This window comes from Rhinolophus sinicus, chromosome 16 (assembly GCF_057876585.1).
Source record: "Rhinolophus sinicus isolate RSI-liver-muscle chromosome 16, RSI-T2T, whole genome shotgun sequence".
NCBI lineage: Eukaryota > Metazoa > Chordata > Mammalia > Chiroptera > Rhinolophidae > Rhinolophus > Rhinolophus sinicus.
The window spans coordinates 49,956,091-49,975,221 of NC_142516.1; the positions used below are offsets into that span (position 1 = coordinate 49,956,091).

Here is a 19,131-nt window from a genome sequence, read left to right on the forward strand (position 1 = left end):
CCTACCCCATCTCCTTTGGCAACCATCAGCTTGTTCTCTATATCTATGTGTCTGTTTTATTTATTCATATTTTTTTTAGATTCCACATATAAGTGAAATCATATGGCATTTGTCATTCTCTGTCTGACTTATTTCACTTAGCATAATGCCCCTCAGGTCCATCTATATTATTGCAAATGGCAAGATTTCATTCTTTTTTATTGCTGAATAATATTCCATTGTATCGGTATATGAGTTTTTCTCTTTAATCTAATTTTTGGTAATGTGACGGCAGTTTGTCATTACAAAATGCGTGCAAATAAAAAAAATGTTGACAGAGAAAGAGGTGCATAAAGGGGACACTAATTTTAGATGAATAGCAAATTATACTTTAGACACAGTAAGATAAAAGGAAAACCATTCTAATGTGGATGGCTTTGGGGAAGCTGGAGTGATGCAACTAAAATGTTGGCGAGCAGTGAAGATTTGACACCCTGTTTTGTGAGCCATGAGAGTGACAGAGAATTCTGACAGGGAATTCAAAGCTGAGGGAAGGGCTGAGCAAGAAGACCTGAGCCTTGGGGGTTGCCCAAGAAGGTGCAGAAGAGGAAGAGGAAGTGAAGTTCATGGAAGGGATTGAACATAATTTACCTGAGAGAAAGAAGTGTTAAAATCTATTAGGACAAAGAGACCAATGCAAGTTAAAAGTTTATAAGGTAGTTGACTTCTAAAAGTTAGGAAAAAATTATGACTGAGAAAAAATCTTGACTGATGGCGCTGAAAAAACTAATAGTAGCTTCACTTAGTGTTTCCTCTGTATTAGCACCATGACCTGTGTGTTACATCCATTGTCTAGTATTCGTAAGAGTGCCTTACGTTGGGTGCCATTATTATATTATCCCCACTTTATAGATGAGGAAACTGAGACAGAGCATTTGAGATGAAAGGAAACTTAGAAATTATTTGGCACATATCCCCGTTTTATCAGTGAAGGGAAAATGGTTCACAAGTCAAGGTGACATGACTTATCCAGGGCAGAACCTATCTGAAGAAGGGGAGCTCACATTGGAGGGAGGCTATGCACTCAAATCCTCCCGTGATGATGGCCAACCCACCTCCTAGTATTGCTGAGCCCTGCAGTGGTAGTTCCTTATCTTTACTTTCTACATTTTCTAAATACTACGTAAATGGTCTAAATGTACAAATTTTGATGCTAATGTCATTCAATGTTATGTGGCTGCCCCAAGTAGTTTTCCTATTTCATTATTAGCAACAGTTATACAAGATGTCATATATGGCAATGCTATTTGAGCCTGGTAATGAATCCATCACTAAAGTGGGAATTTTTACCTACATCAGGTCGGGGTGAATGTTATTCAGGAGAGGAAACGTAGTGATCATTTAGTAGAATACTGATTAAAGTGTGATTAATGTTACACATTGACAATTTAGTTCTATAAAAGAAGCTGTTTAGGTATAACTGGCCTAATTGATCTCTGCTTTCAATGTTTATGTTAATAGGTAGAATCTTAGATGGAGACAGTTCTAGATAGTGTTGCCCCATTTTCCAAAATCCCCTGAATGCACTAATTAACATAGGCCAGATACTATACCCTTGACAGTGACTATCCACCAATAAATCCATCATGAGTCTACTAAAACCCTGGGCCCTGGAAGTGTCACTAGCAAATGTCACAGTATAAACTCTCACCAAGGTGGGAAATTTTATAGATTTTGCTGTTAGCATAATATATGACCTGATACTTACACAAAAATGTAACCATGTACTAAAATTGTTATCAATTTAAATTTGGAAAGTATATCTGTTTTACTAGATTTCCAAATCTATAACTGTAGCATGTGTCATTTTAGCTTTATATTTATATATTATTAATATACTATATCTATTATAAAAAAAAGATGGCCCAAGTATTAAACACAGTGGAAATTTTTATTTTGCTATGATTAATATAATATAATCCCTAAACTGCTGATCATGAGACCTGTGTTTTAGTAACCTGACCTAAAAGCGGGATATTTAGGTGAGGGCAAAAAGTTCCTAAAATGTGTACCTCCTATTGGTCCAAATGGTGTGTTTCCACTCCCTGTGAAGTAAGTCATAGTGGGGTGTGTACAACATAAAAAGGAAATAGAGTAGAAAGTATTAACTTCAGAGGGTATTGCTTTTAGTAAGAGCATGTACTGTTTTAGGAAACTTTGTTTTAGTTACTGTGTTGTTGGCCCTCAGATGCATTCCTCCCTCTTCTGCTCAGCTCCATAAGGCAAGTGGGGCTGACCCTTGCATGCTGTACTTCCCGGCCTCCTGTGTCATCTGCAGTCAGCCCATGAGCGACACTGGCAAGAGACAGGACCACTAAAGAACAGGAGAAAAGACAGGGTATTTCTCCCTTCTCTTTCTACCTCTAGCTGCATCTCTAGCAAAAACTGTATCTCATTCTTGGCTCTAACTCTGAAAAACATCGTGGTCTCAGATTTCACCAGGAGACCCCGGCCTCCAGGCTCTGTTAATTCTGCCAGTCCTTTTCTTTCCCCAGTTTACAGGTAACAGTGACTTCTTACGGTTGCTACTCTCAATTCCTCATTTGACTTCTCAGCTCTTCCATCACCTGCCTAATTCCCTAAATTAAATCCCTTCTGTTTTCCTGTTTTCCATAGTGATACAATTCACTATGTACCTAAAGTATGTGTATATTGGGCCATGATATATGATACATTTCTTACAGAGAGTAGTTGTTAAAAGAGCATGAAAGCCACAGTCTATGAAAGTAAATTTGATAGCATGTAGTGAATGGTGACGGGCCCTTTTCTTCGGTCGGACATTGATGGCTATTACTGAGTTGAAGAACATGAATTTGGAGCCTTTGTTTTTCTTTGAAAAAAACATACCAAAAAACAGTGTGGTATAGTAGAAGGTATACTGATTGGGAGTGAGGAGTCCACGGTGCTAACCTTGTTGGGTGGTCATAGGCAGTCCATTCAACCATGTGTTCTAGCATATTATGCTTACTTAAGTGCATAGAACCAGAAGTTCTCAGATTGGTATGTATTTTTTAAACCAGTGACTATTATAAAAAGTTATAGTGTTACCATTCCAAGTAAGACATTGATATATCGTCTATAACAGCTCAAAGACCAGTGATATTAGCATTTGAAGGCTGTTTGAAAAAATAGTCACTTATCTAGATCATTAAAAGTTGTTTTACTATTTAATTACATTCCTCAATTGATAAGTAGTCATTTATTATGTTAGCATTAAAAATAACAGCTCACCATTCTGATCTTAGGTTCTTAGGAAAATAATAAACATTGATATAGGACCTGTGGAACATCAGGTAACGGTGGTGACAATCATTAACGTCAGTAAATAAATCACACCATAAAATTGAGGTGTCATATAAAGACAAATGCCCCTGATTGGTGGGTGTATTTTTAAAGTCATTCGATCAAATGTAGGTAAAGTGTGAGGTGTCAACCTCTTTAAGATTCAGACATACCCTCCAAACATTAAGTCCTAAGTATTAACCAAACAGACACAAAAAAATGTTCTATATTATGATCTTCTTTCTACCTTATCAGCAGATCCCTTATTCTCCCCCCACCCCCATTTAGGCAAGTCTATTACCAATAGGCCCCAAATAGTCTTCATGAAAGTAAAATTCCAACAGATGTCACAATGTCTCTGCTGAGATAAGCCCTTGAATATGCACAATCGCAGGCTTTTCCTTTATGCCCAATGCTCATTGATATCCTTGACTATTCAGTTGAGTTTATCTGAAGGGGAGATGAAAGCTTTTGCCCCACGTAGAATCCAGATGCTGCGACCCTTTCCCCATATATACTCATCACTTTCTGGCTGGTAATAACATGAAAACTAAAATAAAACCATTTGGATGGGGAATGTATTTCATCCCTACCTGTGGAGAGAATGACTCCCCTTCCACTCCAAAAGCAGGTTATTTATCTCAATTTCTTTAGAGTCATCTAATGTGGTTTTCGTGGTTATTTCTGTTTTTATATGTTCCTGGCTCATTTTTTACTCTTCTCTTGAATTTACATTGAACTTCAAGCATAGAACAATGACTGAAATAAGACAACAGCAGATTGCATTTTTGTGTACTAAACTTGAAGTAAGAATTGGGTGGGTGACATAATACAAGTCAAGTTGTAAAAGGGCCACACACAAATAAAAGGCAATGAACAGTAACTGAAAAGATAAGTCCAGTAATAGCTGAAGGTGGCCTAAAAGTAAATGCTGTAATAAAATCTAATAAAGCCTCATGAGAGATGGATACAGCATAGTCTCTAATGTGGCATTTGGTTGAGAGGCTTGGAGGTGAGCTAGTGTCACACTGATACAGAAGGATGTTATCATTCAGAGAAACAGTACAAACCAAAGGACAGTAAGTACAATAGCCTGCCAGAAGAAAGTTAAAATACTTAAAGAGTTTATGACGATAAAAAATTTTTAGACCCTAAAATCATGTTCATTCCTAATGTGCAACTGCACAAAGATATGTCAAAGTCTCAGAGACATCTTGATGACAACATTTATAAAATCCTTTCCTGTCGAGTCAACATACATATAATAGAGTATTATGGAGAAAATCCTTCAGAAGGAAATTATCCTCAGAAAGCCTATCTCTAGAAACCAATGAAGCCTTCCTTTGGGCAGTTAGAGCATTTAAATTATCTAAAGATATATTAAGTTCTATAGGGTCTATTTAAGGATAGATATGATTGGACATATAAAACGTACACATTTAGTTTTTTATTGTAATTAAAATTTTTTAATTTAATTTTTTATTTTTCAATTACAGTTGACATACAATATTATATTAGTTTCAGGTGTATAACATAATGATTAGACATTTATATAACATATGAAATGATCACCCCAATAAGTCTAGTACCCATCTGACATCATACATAGTTATTACAATATTATTGACTATATTCCCTATGCTGTACTTTATATCCCCATGACTGTTTTTAAAACTGGCAATTTGTACTTCTTAATCCCTTCCCCTTATTCACCCATCCCCTCAACCCACTTCCCTTCTGGCAAACATCAAAATGTTCTCTGTATCTATGAGTTTGTTTCTGTTTTGTTTGTTCATTTATTTTTGTGTTTTAGATTCTACATATAAGTAAAATCATATTGTATTTATCTTTCTCTGTCTAACTTATTTCACTAGCATAATACCCTCTAGGTCCATCCATGTTGTCACAAATCGCAAAATTTCATTCTTTTTTATGGCTAAGTAATATTCCATTGTATATATGTACCACCTCTTCTTTATCCATTTGTCTATACAAACTTAGGTTGCTTCCATATCTTGGCTATTGTAAATAATGCTGCAATGAACATAAGGGTACATATGTCTTTTTGAATTAATGTTTTAGATTTTTTTGGATAAGTACCCAGGAGTAGAGTTGCTGGGTCATAAGTTAGTTCTTTTTTTAATTTTTTGAGGAACCTCCACACTGTTTTCCATAGTGGCTGCAACAATGTGCAATCTACCAACAGTGCGGAAAAAAAAAATCTCTACATCCTCGCCAATACTTGTTGTTTGTTGATTTATTGATGATAGCCATTCTGACAGGTGTGAGGTGATATCTCATTGTGGTTTTAATTTGCATTGCCCTGATGATTAGTGATGTTGAACATCTTTTCATTTGTCTATTGGCCATCTGTATGTCCTCTTTGGAGAAATGTCTACTCAGGTCACATTTAGTTTTATAAAAGTTACAGAAAAAAATTAATTTCTTATCGGGAATTAATGCATCATTAATATTACTGATAACTTGATATCAGTAATTCTTACCCCGTTTGAGGAAGATCCCCTTGAGAATCTGATGAAATGTATGGACTCTCTTTGCAAAAAGTGCACATTAACATGATCGCAGAATTTCAAACACAGTTTCAGGGGATTCGCAAATGCTCCAAAGGTCATTGATATTCCACCTGCCCCATACTCCATATGGGTAAAGAACCCTATACAGATGACAAATTATTGGGCAGTTCTTACATGAGTAACATAGATCACTCTGTCTGGAGTTTGACCAGTCTGGGTTAAAGATTCTGACTTCATCAGTTCGTCACCTCCAAGCAGCTTGACCACATTCCCCTTGCAGTTAGAAAGAAAAAAGAAAAAGAAAAATAGAGCATCATTTATATATCTTTATTCACAATACTTATATTCAGTTTTAACATATTAAGTGCATTATAAAACATACACAAAATAGAAGTTATAAAAGAATAGAGTGATAGAGAAATGTAAATATCTTGCTAATCATGATGATATCAAACTATCAATAGGTAATATCTCAAGGCAAAATATATGCTTAGGTCAGAATTCATCATTAATGAGAGTTAACATAAATCCAAATTTCAAGTAGTCTTGGATAATTGTGAATGTTTTTGACTTATTTCTTGTCAGATCTAGTTACATTGTCATTGCTTTTACCTCTCAATATGACTGTCAAGAGCTCTCAGAGGTTAAAGTGGCAGATTTGATCTTGATTCACCTGTGCTTTGTGTTATCAGATTTATCCCTATTTTTTATTTCTTTGAAGGAATCTTTTTTAAAGCCACTTGTTTTCCAAATAAGGGCGTTGATTGGTTAAAAACAGATAATATAATCTGTGGAAGCTGTAAACTTCAGGTAATGCCAATGCCCTGAAAGCGCAAGAACCAGAGGGGTGGGCACCACTGTTACCCCTCTGCCATGGCTCTTCTTTTCTGTGAGTATTCTTCTTCAGGTACAATTCTTGGTACATGACCACTTTATTTGGAACCATGTAAATGTGCTAGGGTAAATGAGCGTAATAAACATTTATAATCTTTTTTTTTGTCATTACATCATTGCATTTTTTTAATCATTGAAGAAAAGAGAGAATTTCTAACATTCTTCCCATATCACAATAAATTATCTTGCCCACTCCACTTTGGAGACCGCTGCCTTAGGCAAATTGCTTACTGCCTGCCTCTTAGCTTCCTCATCTGTAAAATGGGGATGATATCACATATCTCATAGCTTTAAATGAATTAAAGGACGTAGGTAAAGGTCTCTGCAAAAATTATGGCAGATGATTTTTAAAATTCATTAAAAGAGAGTAGCTATTATAATTAATACTACTCTATCACGCAATTATCATGTAAGCATTCATGTTTTTCCGAGACTAATTTAAGATCCAACCAAACAAAACCTCCTCTCAATGCTCTTTATTTGACTGCAAGAGCAGTTGATTCTCCTCACCTCCCACCTTCTCCGTGCCCCACCAAAACAAAACAAAATGAAACAAAAGAAAAACATATCATCAGCATTTTCAGCTTGGAAAATATCATAAAGCTACAGAACACTTAGTAAAAATCTTGTTCATTAACATGCTAATTAGTAATAACGAAGACCTGCTCAATTCTCTGTCAGATAGTCTTAATATATGTCTCTCATCCTTTCATTCAACAGTTTTTTTCTTTTCTTTAACAATATGCAGTAGTCCCCCTTTGCCCATGGGGATATGTCCCAAGACTCCCAGTGCATGCCTCACACCACAGATAGCATCGATCCCTATTTATACTATGTGTTTTCCTACACATACATACCTTTTCACTTAAAGGAAGCACTTGACTTCTCCTTGGCTTACCCAAATTGCCAGCATCACTACTCTTGTGATACGGGGCCATTATTAAATATACTAAGGGGTATTTGAACACAGTCACTGCAATATAGCGACAGTCCACCTGATAGTCTAGAAAGCTACTAACATATGGGGAATGTATACTACATGGAAACGCTGGACAAAGGGATGATTCTGGACAGGAAAGAGCAAGACTGTGTGAGCTTTCATTGTGTTACTCAGAATGGAGTGCAATTTTAAACTTATGAATTGTTTATTTCTGGAATTTTTTATTTAATATCTTGGGACCAGGGTTGACTGCAGGCAACTGAAACCATGGAAAACGAAACTGGATTTGGAGGGGGACTACTGTACACCGTGCTAGGCATCCAGCTAATTGCTGAAGTTTCAAAGATGAATTGAACTTGCTTTACACCCTCCAGGCACCAACCATCTAGTGCAGGATAGCAAATAATCGTATCAAAGTGATAAGTGCTGTAACGGCCATACACACTGGTTGCTATGGGAGCAGAATAGGATAAGTGGCTTCCTCTGCCTAAGGAGGGCAAGGAGGGCCACCGGAAGGATGCTGGGCCCTAGCTGACTCTTGGAGTATGTGTACTGAGAACCTGTATTTCAGTCAGAGGAATGTATGTCCAATATGGCCCCTTAGGAACCAGCTGGTAGACAAGGTTTCCAGAGCTTAGGCATTTGGGGAAGGAGAACAAGGCTAGCAGAGAGATCTGTCCATGCACTGCCTTCGATGGATGACACGCTAAGAAATCTGAAATTTATCCTATGATGGATTGGGAACAGACAAAAGCTTTTAAGCTAGAGAGTAATATGCTCACAAAAAGAATTGGGGTGGTATTTTGGAGGAGTGATTGTAGCGAAACAAAATCTTCTGAGACTATTGACTAGAAAAAAAGGATAGAGAGGAGTGTTTATTTCTGCAATAAATTTACTTGCTAATTCTAAACTCTCGCTAGATTAAATGTCAACTGATTCACTTTGTCAGAGTTTCGTTTCCATTCCTGCAGATGAAGCACTCATTCCTTAAATGGTCTTACCTTCACGCCCATTTGAAGCTAGGCAACATTTCTTTCAGTCAGCGTTAACAGTCTGCCTAGTGGGACTAGAAGCTTCCTATCTTTGTGCATGGAAATTTTCTTCATGAGGGTGTTGTGATACCGATTTTCAAACCCAGTATCTACCGTATACAGAATGTCTACCGTAGCAGACTTACATAAGAAGTGAGTGTGGCCATACAGACATAAAAAGTGACTTCTAGCCCTTGATCCCAAACTAGAAAAATCAAGTTCAGAGAACGCATTATGACTCATCCAAGACCAAAAGGAAGTTTCATGTGAATATAGCATCCTGTGGGGCCTCCCAGTCTTTTTAACCTCCAACCATGTTTGGGTTTATGTGATTTTCTGCAAAACCAAAAAAAAAAAAATCATCTTTTTTCTCCTTAACATAAGTTGTTAAATTTTGCTTTACATCAGAGATAAAGCTCACGCTATATGTTCTACAATCTTTTCATAATGAGTGAATGGTGCTGCCTTTTGATTTTTTCTGAGTGTAAGTCTTGTTTTATAACATTCCTACTTGCTACAGTACAAGCTACAAACAAGACAATTCTTTAGAGAAAAGACCTGAAGTAAGGTGGTGCTTTCTTAGACCAATGTGAAGGGAAAAGGAGATGGAATATCTATATTTAATCTCTGCTCCCAATCATAGATTTTATTTTTTAATTCCCATAGTTGTGCATATAATGCATGGATACCCATCCCTACAGGTACTGCATCAAGATTTTATATTAGCTGAAGAATATATATGTGGAACAAAGGCAGTGTTTCTTCTTTACTTTCCTTCTAACAAAATGCCAGAAAAAAATGGCCAATCTCTTACTCCAGTTTCTTACTAAGATGATTGTTCTCTTTTTGAAATTTGGCATGGCAGGTGGAGGTAAAATCTTAAAAGGATAAAGAGCACTTATTCGCAAGGAAATAATGGTAAAGTCATCAATTTCTAAAAATTGGCATGTGAGGTTGACATGCCAGAGAAACAAATTAGGTCCACCAAATTTAAAACTTAATATTACCTAATGTAATGAGTATTGCCATAAGGTTAAAGTCCTTTTGTAGATAACTAGGTTATCTGGCTATATTATTAGTTGCAATTTAATAGGCAGTTAGAAGTTATACTTTTACTACATTGCTAATTTTGTTTAAGACTTCTGGCTGTCTATTTCCCAGTTAACAGTTATACTGGCATATCCTCAGGCAGAAAACGAAGTTCTCACAAAAGATTCTTCAATGCATACTATATTTTATTTCTCTTAGATGTGTTACATTTGTTGTCTTGAGGTTCACTTTTGGGATAGGCAGAAAATTATGAAGCTCAAGTTGACACAAGCAAGGTAACAGGGCCATAGAAAAACAACAGGGTGGGTGACCCTTGACACACCTAGCCACCTGAAAGTGGTGCCCTTGCAGACTGTCCTTCCTCAAGCAGTGGACCAGCAAGGTGAACAATTCTCGTCACTTAATGACCACGTGCAGCATTTAGTGTTCTTTCATTGCTTTGTGTCTTCAGTGTACCCACTGCATAGTTTTAAGCATCCTAGAATTGCATTTCAGACCTGATTGCTCAAATAGAGTCAATTTTGCAACAGTAAAATGGTCTTAAAATAGGATTTTACTCTAGGGGGAAACATCCTCAACCAAGTAGTCACCGTGCACTTTGAATGACTAATTTAAACCATTACTTTACAAAATAAGGGATAAATCATACTTTTCAGAACAGTACAGTATAGGAACAGTTTTAATTTTAACAGTCAAGCACCGTCATTAATCTGAGTCTAAAATAATAGGCCCCTGATTTTAAAGTCTAACATTCTTTCACACTTCATAAAACTAAAAATAAAATTGTCTCAGCAAACACTGACCTGTTCCTCCTGCCAAAGTACTGTATTTCAAGGAAAATTGGAACAAGAGGTCTCAAAACCGCGAAGTGCCAGCAGTTTACTGTTTGTAGCCTTAATTGGTCTTAAACGTGGGGTGGGAGAGAAGATTCTATGGTCTGTAGAGAATAAGAGATTTACTCCCCTTCTTAAATCAAAAGCAGATTCTATGCTTCAACTGCCCCCTAACCCGCCCGCCCTGCCCCCACAGGGTTGTTTTTCCAAATTTTTGAATATATTTTACCGAAGATGACAAGTGAGGGAGGTCAAAGTGCTGTGTCTGGTCCACAAAGTAAACAGACGGTTTAGGGCGGGTTTATTTATTTATAAGGCGTTCAGCCTCTCAGCTGTTTTCCCCTCATTGGCATTTGGAAGCTTGCAGTCCTTTAGAAAAGAGGTAGATTTGGCAGGAATGTTCTTTGTGCCCTCCTTCCTTTTGATGGGGGAGAAGGGGGCCGATTTATAACTGCAGCCTCGGGTGGCGGGCGGGGGGAGTGAGAAAAAGTTTCAGCCGGCACAATGCCTCCCCCCGCCCCCACAGTCAACACTATGCCACAAACCGCTTCGGTGCCACTCGGAGCCCTTCCCCTGTCCCCTCCCTTTCCCTCTGCAGGCTCGCTCTGGCAGGCGGAGGCACCGTTAAATTCCAGCACCTTCTTCACATACCCCCAAACTACTACACGCTATTACTACGGTTGCCCTCCCCCTTTCGCTTTGCCTCCTCCGTTTCCCCAGCCTCCCGGGAGGAGCCCGGCAGCGCCCCTGGAAGAGGTCCACCCGGAGAGGGATAACGGGCGCCCAGCTCCATCAAGCCTTGGGGCTCTCTGCGTCCTGCGCAGTTTCTCTGCTCCAGGCACAAACACGGCTCGAGAGCCGGCGCCTTGCAGACACACACCGATCCACGCATACAGTAGAGCTGTCTCCGTCCACATTCTTGCACACCGCCCCCTCCTCCCCCGGAGCTCCCGGAGTCGCTGAGCGGGTCGAGTGACAGGCGCGTCCCACCAACCCGCGCTGGGGCGGGCAGGGAGGAGCGGCGCGCGGGGCCAACTGCGGCGCGTCTTCCGGCGCCCGTGGAGGAGGCTGAGGGTGGGACGCGGGGCGGAGCCGGAGTTTAGGAAGAGGAGGGGATGGCTGTCATCAATGAAGTCATATTCATAATCTAGTCCTCTCTCCCTCTGTTTCTGTACTCTGGGTGACTCAGAGAGGGAAGAGATTCAGCCAGCACACTCCTCGCGAGCAAGGTAAATATAACTTACAACTCCTTTCTCCTCTTTCCCCTCCCTCCGGCCTCCCCGGCTGCAGCCGCCGCACAAACCCCTCTGGCACCGCGCCGCCTTCGCCGGGGATTATTCATTATTATCCTAATTATTATTTATTGTGCATGCACAGAGACCAAAACAAATAGGCGGGCCAACCGCCACAACAACAACAAAAAAAGCCCGCCTCCTCCCCGCGGGCCTCAGGTGGAATGCTCTAACGACAGCACCCGGGCGGCGGTGGAAGAAACGGGAAAGTTTCAACCGAACCTTGCTGTTCTAATAATAACAGTAATAATTACTACTTCAAGGAGGCGGGGTGGGGGGGAATTCCCAACACACCACAGCCTTGACCCTGGGTAGGCAGTCAGCGATGCGCTGCCAACTCAAGGTTGCAATACACACTCTCGGCAAGGTTGCAGTTCCCCCCCCCCCCCCCCGCCAACCCCTTAAAAGCCGGAGGGGGTGGGGGGTGGGAAGGAGGGGAAGGCAGGAGGATACAGGAGGAGGATGGAAACGCGACAGTTCATCCCGAGCAGTCCTCCCCGGAAGAGTTGGAAGAGGAGCGGGAGAAGGAGGCAAGGAGCCCGGGCTTGCGGCGGGGCGCCAACCAAAGCGGCTGCCACCCGCTTCCCGGGGACTAGTTTAAAGGGTTCCGGCTGCGGAGACCTGAGCGGAACCCTGCAGGAGAAGCTTGAGCTGGCGCGCCGAGCAGAAGGCTGCCACCGCCGCGGGGTCGGTGCGTGCCCGATCGGAGGTGTCACCTCCACTTTGCGCGTTCCCTCGGGCGGGGATGGGAATGCTGACCGGTAGGCAGGCCTTTAGGGGAAGGGGCCGCCGGGGAGCTGTGCCCGGGGCTCTGCGGGCGTCCCTGCCCCTGGTACCTGGCAGCCGCGCGGGCTTGGGTGTTGAAGTTCGGGGTGTCGGGCCCGGGCCGCACTGCTGGGAGGGAGGGAGGAGACACCAAAGAAAGAGGTCGGAGGTGCCAGCCGGGCTCAGTTACCCTGCCTTCCTCCCCTTCCTCCCCCTGCACCCGGGTTTGTCTTGTTTTGCTTTGCGCCTTCCCCTAGCTGGAACCGCGGGAACCGCGGGTGTAGATCGCCCCAAATCGTCTGGGTGCTAGGGGCGCTTTGGGGCCCGGGAGAGCCACGGTGGCTGCGGGCCGGGAGGCCATGATCCAGATAATCCTCTCTGCCTGTCACAAACAGTACCCGCGCGCACGCCGGCAGTGGCGGTGGCGTTCGCCGGAGAAGGGGAAGGGCTGCGGGGGGTTGGGGGGGTGGGGAAGCAATGGGGGGGGGGAGAGGCGAGGGCTGGAGGCGGGGAGACCCGATGGGAGCCTCCTCCCGACGATGACACGCACCCCTTCTTTCTCGTTCCCTGCTTTCGAGTTGCTTTATTCCCATCCCAACCTTTTTTACCTTTTCCTCTGCTCTTCCCTCTATCCGGCCGGCCCTCTTCCCTCCTCCCGTTTGTGTTGCAAAACATGGCCATGCCATCTGCAAAGGTGTCGAGATGCACTTCCCCAAATAACCGGTCCGGCGCGCCAGCACCTAGGCACCCTCCGGCTGCGGGGCGCACCAGAGCCCAGTGCCAAGGGTGCCCCGCACCAGGCCTCGCAGCCTGGGCGTAGTTGCACCGAGAGGGGCCGGGCGCAGCAGTGCGGGCTCGCGGAGACACCCGCGCCCTTGTCTGGGCACTCGGACCGGTTTCCGGTACACGCGGGGAAATCGCCTCCTGCCAGTTTCTGGGCGCTCGCCCCTGCCCCGGCCGCCAGGATTGCATTATTATTTTTATCCGGGTTGCTGTTTGCGGCGGATCCTGGTGAGCGCGGGGCTGGCTGGGCTGCTAGGGTGGGGGTTGGGGGAGGGAAGTTGGACGCGGATCAGGCAGGAAAAAAAAGTTTGGCAGGGCAGCTAAGTGGGGTGGGGGGGGTGGAGGGGTAGGAGAGGGCGGCGAGCTCCGGCGGCTTGCGTCTCGGCGCCCTCGGGGCCGGCGCGAGTGTGTCTGCGCGTGAGTGTGTGTGTGTTTTGTGCGCGCCCGGTCCACTGCGTTGGGAGCAGGGCGCGGGCCCTCCCCCGGAGCTCGGGGAAGACCTGGCAAGATTTGGAGGAGGGGGCTGGTTGGGGTGGAGTGTGAGTGTGGCTGTGAGTGTGAGTGTGCGCGCCCGAGCGGCAGAGAATCAGGAAGTCACAGCAGCGAAGCGCACACAGACATGTTTGATCGCCGTGACATGACGCGCGCGAGGGAGGAAGCGGCGGCGGGGGCCCGGCCGCGGGACCCCGCGCAGGCCTAGGGCTTCGGCGGGGAGACCCGCTTCGGGTCGCCAGCAGCACAGCCACGGCTTCTCTTTTTGTTCCGCGTCGCCCAGGTAAGCAACCTTCGCTGCCGCCGCCTGTTGTGTGCGGAGCTTTCCAGCACTTTCCCTGCCGACTCCCTCCCGTCTCCCGGCTCTCTTTTCCTGCAGTCAGGCAGGCGGAGGAAACGGGCTCCTTCCCTCCGATCGATCGCGTGGAAAACTTTACAGAGGGAGGCATCATGCGGAGGAAGGCGAAGGCCTTGCTGGCTGTTGTCGCTTGTCATATCTTTCTCCTGCGGGTCCGGAGAGTGGAGTCGCTGCGCTCTGGGGCTGTTGCACTTTCAAACTTCGGGCCTAAACGTGCCTTCAACTCTCGCAGGATTTACTGTAGCAATAAAATAAGTATTTAGAGTCGTCCACTTGGTCTTGCAGGGTTTGGATTTTTTAAGAGAAGAAAACAGGCTCGGGAGTCGAGGGAAGTGGGGGTGTTGTGCAGAATCCATGCCTTCTTTAATGTCTGCACAGGCTGTTATGTAATTTTAGTGGCACATGGGTACAAAGCCCATTCTGGGCTTCTCCCCGCTTTTGTTTATATAACTTTGGGGAGAGTTTTGCAAGATTGTCACCTTTCCCCCTCCCCTTGGTGCTTTTGAAACAGTAAAGTGACCCAGGTTAGAATTTGATGGAGAGGTGTCATCATTGCCATTATGTAGGCTGTATTCCTAAGTATGTGTAATGGAGCGTAAGGAAGTTTGTCTACTGCATTGAGTGGTTATTTTTAACATCTCTGTGTTACCAATAGTAAAGGTAAATTTTAAACTTCCATTTCCAAGGATTTATTTATTTATACCTGGTTGTGCCATGCTTGTAGGAACAGAATGCTGGTATGAGCAGAAATATTGTTTGCATGTCGAGAAGTAAATTCCTGTTCAACCACTAAGACTCAGAAATCACTGAGAGCTGTACTAAAATAAAAGCCATGCTGAGTGTTGTATGCATGTGTGTGTATACTTATATATGCACATACAGATGTTTTCGGTAATATTTTCCACCAGTTATTTGGGGGACCACTATCCAAGGCTTGTTTGCCAACACTAGACTTGGTATGCATCCAACCTACTGCTAACATACTGCTGAAGAAGAGGTGTGGCAGCTTTGAATTCAAGTTGGTGCATTGTCATGCAAATTGAGACACACTTTTAGGAATCTAATTGCCCTTTTATTCTCCTGGACTTTTTTAAAAAGCTCCCTGGCAACTCAAATGTTTGCTACTGGAAAGAAGGGATTTGGAGATACCAATTAGGTACAAAAGATATTTATTGAAGTGGACTGAGGAAAAAAACCCAAACCTGTAGACTGAGCTCCATTTCTTTTGTTGGGATCATTAAAGAGAGATGCTATATTGGTAAAGAACATTGTAAAATAAAATAGGAGTTTGGGGTATCAGAACCCTTGAAGAATTGGCAGAGGTGAGGGAGTGCTTCTTTCAATGCAGCCTTTCTCTCACGAGTTACATCCCAGCTTCAGGACTAGCTGCTCTGTGGTGTTTCACAGAAAATATTCACCGCAAGAGTGTGTTCAAAGCAGCCTTAGATCTTTTCTTTTGTTCGTTTTTAAAGTGGGTTTTCAGCATTTCTCGTCAAGTTTCTTGAAAAGGGCTTTGACCAACACCTGAGGCTTGGAATTGACCAAAAAAAAAAAAAAGTGCCTCTGCCTTGTATTATATTGTTAATGCTTGAATTCTGTTTAAAATATTTCTGGCAGTATAACTAGAAGACTTTGGCGAATAATTATTTAAAACTTTTTTTCTTTTAAGTTTAAAGTAGTTCATTTCACAGACCAGTATAACAGCATATCCCATTCTTTTCTAGGAGATAATTGGGATACCCCCTATATTACTGTAATATTTTGACATTTCTTTTTAAAGGCTTATTATGTGTTGGAGCAAGAGAAAACTTTCATAAATTATAAAAGTGGTGCTGTCCTCCAGTGTTTTCATCTTTTTTTTTCCCTTTAGAAGTCTTCCTTTGTAAACAAGGCCTTTGTTTGTCAAACTCTCCTAGGTCAGCAGCTTTTTGATACTCCAGAGAAATAATAAATCACTATTTATGACGTCTTGACATGCTGCCATGAAAACAACTGAATTATCACAAACATAACACTGAGGAGTATTTCCCAGCACTAGCTTATTGAGGGTGTGTTGGTAGGACCTGATTTAACACCAGAAGTTTTGAGTCTCAGTTTCTGCTCAAGATGATTTTAAGGGAACTCATGGACAGTTTGTTTCTTAACATGAGTGGCCTTAGAAAGCTCTCTTATAAATGAGTCACATTTCTGCAGCATTTCTTGTGAACAGATGAGAAAATTTCCCCAATGTAAAAGCCACATTTGGAAGCTACTTCTGATTTTTTGTCCCTTTTTTATGTAAAAGAATTATTTTCTAAATTGTTCCATTTCCTTAAATGTGTTCTGTAGATTGTTTTTGACCAACAGAGGATTCTGAAATTTCTGTCATCTTTGGAAGCATTTGCATTATAGATATTTAATTTCTAGTCACTTAGTAAAGTCGTGGATCATTCCATAAGTAGTTGGGAATAGAAAGTACAGATGGTGGTAAGTTATTTGGTAGAGTATTTAGGAAGGCCTGGGGTACTTATTTTTTCTAAATAGAAAACCGAGACTTTATATTTACCAGGAAACATAGGAGTCTAAAACTTAGTTCTGCCAGAGTCATTAGGAAAGATAGCGTATTTATTTGCATAAGGTATATATCACCAATTTAAATGGGATCTTGCAATCTGGGTTTGGAAAACTTTACCACTTTATTACTGTTTATTATGACTTTATTTTTTTCTCATAGTAATACAGCACTTTTCCTTGAACGTATTCAGGATATATTAGAGAGAGACTTTAAGTAATACAAGTTTTAAAGATGTAGTAAAAGATACTTGAATAATTATACTTTAGCAAAACATATCATAGAGCTGACAAAATTCAGGAGCTAAATAGCTAGGTCTTTTGAATGTTAGATATAAACAACATTTAATTATGAGTCAATATGGAATACAGGATTTTGAGTGAAATGTTGACATAAGCCTTACCCTTCAAGACTTCTGAATTTATAATACATTATTATGTAACTCAGGCCTAGTATGTATGACTTATGCTGTCTTGTTAGATATATAAGACTTTCAGAACATTTCAGACAGTTATAATCAGGCCATATGCCTCTATGATTTACAATCTTTAAAAAAATATAGCAACATTCTATTGTAGTTTTAGGTGTATAAACATCAACTTAAGCACCAATCTTATACCAACATATCACCTTCCTCTACGCAAGCACTAATGTTTTAGAAACTTTAGAAACTGACCTAATTAAAATACGGCCTTTTGTAAATTGATGAATGGAATCCACCGAAGTTGAAGTAAATTTAACATTTAAAAATCATTAAATGCAATTATAACTCACCCCCCATCTTTTTTTTTTTTTTTAACTGAATTCGGAATTTGGGAGTTCAAAGTATATAAATAGAAAGAAACCCTCTGACCAAAAAGGATTGGGATATGTGGGTTTATAGGTTAATGCCATAGTAGTCCAAAGGAAATCCTGTATCAGTTTGTGTTTAAATTGTGATTTTCTTATTTAGGGTGATTGGACATTTTTTTAAGCTACTTGATGTTGTATATTCCAGTTTTTCCATCCCACTGGGAGATAAGTCATCGAACTTGGAAATTGAATATCCATGAGGCATGCCCTCTCCCATCTTCCCCCTGTGCTTTTGAACTGGGCACATAATAGCTTCAAAAATGTTTGCAACTCTCTTGTAGTTTGCTCTTGTGCTGTATTCCTACATGTTCTAAAATGCTGTTAAGCAAAATCCATAATTCTATAAAAAGTAAATGATCGGCCGATGAGAATTTATGTGTTTTAAGGAATGTACCTGAACATGTAAACATATGAATAGCAAATGGTAAACTGCACAGGCCATGTGATACAGGGAGAGATTAGGATGAGCCCTCTTGGGTACATGGGATAGATAAGGTCTTGGAGATGGGGTAGGGTTGCTGCCAGTGGAGGGTGGGGGTGGGGTGGATTGGGATCATCTGAGATCAGAAAGTTCTGAATCCCAGGGACTGAGCCTGAAGAATCTGTGAGAAGACTGATATACCAGTTTTGACCTCATTGCCCAGGACAAAAGGTTCCAGTTGGGTAGAATTTTCAGAAGATGAAATTGGAGACGGTAGAAAAACTTGACTTCCAGGCTAAAGCATGAATATTTTATCCAATGGGTATTGGAGGCTTGTCTCTCGGAAGTTTTGAGCAAGGGAATTCATGAACAAAATATATTTTAGATTAATCTGGCAGATTATGGATTCAAGTCTGGGGTGGGAATTGAAGTCTTTAGAAGGATCCTTGGGATAATGTACATTTTTTTTTTATATGATCCGCACACCAGGTGTCTTCCGATGTAATGTTTTATTTGATTCATATCTAGATTGAGGTTGTAGCCAGCTATTATTATGCTTATTTTGTAGATAAGGAACTTGAAACTCAGATAAAATTAGCTACATGGTGATTTTTTTAAATGGCATATTAACATCATAAATGGCCATTATCCACTTTAATTGCAAAGAACTTAAAGGGTTCCTTCCTGAATTTTTGTTACTATATGAAAGTCAGGGCAAGTGGGGCATATCAAAGCACACCTCTCACATAACCTGTGTTCTTTCAGCATATAATGTTTGAGTTTTAGTGCTAAGTCACAAGTGTGCCATCTCATCCTGAAAAGTTTTTAAACTATGTATTTCAGACTTACATGTTTAACATATAAATAAAATTATATTAGCAGACAGAGAAGGACGTTACTAGCGTTGATTCTTATCGGCATCCCAAATGAGGTTGCCTTGCAAAGGGGCCTAACAGAACCTAGGAAGGTCGTGTTTAATGTGTAAATTATACACGGGAGAGTAAGTACATTGCA

General features: G+C 41.6%; 1 protein-coding gene across 9 annotated transcripts in view; it reads left to right on the plus strand.

Annotated features, from left to right (window-relative positions):
* The first annotated feature begins 11,694 nt into the window (after positions 1-11,694).
* Positions 11,695-19,131, plus strand: part of SMARCA2 (SWI/SNF related BAF chromatin remodeling complex subunit ATPase 2) — a 163,819-nt gene continuing 156,382 nt past the window's right edge. For 2 of the 9 annotated variants that reach the window (XM_074330501.2, XM_074330508.2), the window contains exon 1: positions 11,695-11,832. The gene's annotated coding sequence lies outside the window, so the exon portion shown is untranslated. Of the gene's footprint in view, positions 11,833-12,208; positions 12,587-13,229; positions 14,219-19,131 lie in introns of those variants that run through there. The other 7 variants (XM_074330503.2, XM_074330507.2, XM_074330505.2 and 4 more) reach the window with 4 other exon arrangements.